Source organism: Tarenaya hassleriana, unplaced genomic scaffold, assembly GCF_000463585.1.
Source record: "Tarenaya hassleriana unplaced genomic scaffold, ASM46358v1 Cleome271, whole genome shotgun sequence".
NCBI lineage: Eukaryota > Viridiplantae > Streptophyta > Magnoliopsida > Brassicales > Cleomaceae > Tarenaya > Tarenaya hassleriana.
The window spans coordinates 30,603-32,968 of record NW_010965955.1 but is presented as its reverse complement, the minus strand read 5'-3'; positions in this window follow the sequence as shown (position 1 = coordinate 32,968).

Sequence of the window (2,366 nt, the reverse complement as noted above, 5' to 3'; positions counted from 1 at the left end):
TATCAGCGCCTTTGTCCACACCACGGCATGGATAAGCGACTGTTGCTTTCCACGTTCATCCACGGACTGAAAGACGATACTAGAGCATGGATTGACGCAGCTTGTGGAGGGAGTGTATATGACATTCCCTTTGACACCCTAGAGATGCAGATTGCTAAGATGGCTAAGGCAAGAGGGATGTCAGGAGAAAGCACCAGACGCTCTACAGGACGGGTAGATTTGGGCGAGTCCGCTGCTTTGAAAGCAGTCATGTCTGATTTATCGGCGATCAAACAACATATGGGACTCAAGAATACATCTATCCCGCACAAAGTCCAGCCTGGAATGTTTCTGGTTAATCAGGCCACATCAGAAGAAGAATCGGTTGAGGACGTCAACTACATAGGAAGGAATCAATACCAGAATCCTTCACACCTCTACAACCCGAGCGCGCCTAGGAACCATCCTGGTTTGTCCTACGGAAACCCAAGCGGAGCATTGAATGCGCAGCAGCAGAGCGCTCCCAGAATCCCTCAGAATCCCCCAGGCTTCACTCAGTCACGTTTTCAGGGGCAGAATCAGGGATACGCGCAACAGAATCCTGGGTACGGGCAGCAGGATCAGGGTTACCGAGCGCATCAACCTGCAAAGAACGATGAAGCAGACATCAAGACGATGATTGCCCAACTGATGGCCGATCAGAAGACATCATTTACGGAGCTGAAAACCGAGGTACATAGCATAAGGGCAAGGCAAGACACTTTTGAGAGGAGATTAGATGGAGTTGAGGCTCATCTGAAGCATGTGGACATGCAGATTGCAGAGCTTGCATCACAACCCTCTAGACAGCAGGGCACATTTCCTGGAAAGCCCGAACCGAATCCACGAGAGCATGTCAATGCTATTCAGCTTATAAATGGAGAGAACCTGCATGATACAGTCCCTCTGACCACAGAAAAAAGGATGAAGTCCAGATACACCGCTCAAGAGAAAGGGAAAGTCATAGATCACGAGACACCTAAGGTGCATATAGAGGAAGCCGAACCACCATATGTAGCTCCTCCACCTTATGTACCACCCATTCCTTTCCCTTCTCGATTGAAGAAGCGTACTGAGGATACACAGTTGTCCAGATTTGTTGATATGCTTCGGAAGTTAGAGGTTAAGGTACCTTTCTACGAGACGATACTCCAGATCCCTTCTTATGCAAAATTTTTGAAAGATATCTTGACTAAAAAGAGGGTGATTGGGAAGGAGACAGTATCCTTGAGCACAGAGGTGAGCGCTGCGATTCTACAGCATGAGTTGCCACGAAAGAGATCGGATCCAGGTAGTTTCTCGATTCCTGGCAAAATCGGGAACATTGAGATTTACCGTGCATTGTGCGATTTGGGTGCCAGTGTGAGCTTGCTTCCGTTGTCCATCTACAAGAAGCTCAACATTGGAGATCTTAAACCGACGAGGATGGCACTACAGTTAGCAGATCGATCCATCAAGTATCCTGCAGGTATTCTCGAGGATGTCCCATTGAAAGTCGGGGATTATTATGTTCCCGTTGATTTTGTTGTTTTAGACATGGACGAAGACTCGAAGATACCGATTATACTAGGCCGCCCGTTCTTAAACACGGCCGATGCGGTGGTTCATGTTCGTGCTGGTCGTCTCACAATGAAGATAGGTGACGAGACTGTGGAGTTCACCTTAGATCACAACATGAAACAGCCGTCTACCACCGATTCAGCATGCTATGTCGATGTGCATGAAATCCTCACTCAAGAAGTCTCCGATCAGTTTCGGGAAGTCGATCCTTTAGAGATATCTCTCCTAGCGTCAAACGAGAGCATATACAGCAATTGGGAGGATATCCGAGAGCTTACGCGAGCATTGAACGAAGGATCGGACGAAATTGGAGTTTTACAGAAGCTTGATCCGGACCGAATCCACCTGGAATCGGACCGGATCCAAAGTGCCTCCGAAGATGGATTTTTACAGAAGGTCAATCCGGACCGATTCCACCTGGATTCGGACCGGATCCAAATTGAAGACAAATTGGAAACGGACCGATTCCACCTGGAATCGGACCGGATCCAGTCTCTGAGCAAATCGGACATTTTTCACATCGACGTATCCGATTCTTCTACGAACGTCTCCGAACCCTCCACGATGATTATTAAAGACGTTCAAGAGACCAGAGAGCCACCACCTAGCATGGGGACGCTGAATAAAGCGGATTGGATTCTAGAGAATGTCCCGAAGGTCAAATTGAAGCCCTTACCTCAAAGGCTTAGGACAAAGGAACACATAGGACCATCATTGGAGAGAGGTACATATACCACTCATAATCCTATATCCGTGTTTGAACCTTCTATTACAGATTGTCGAGTAGG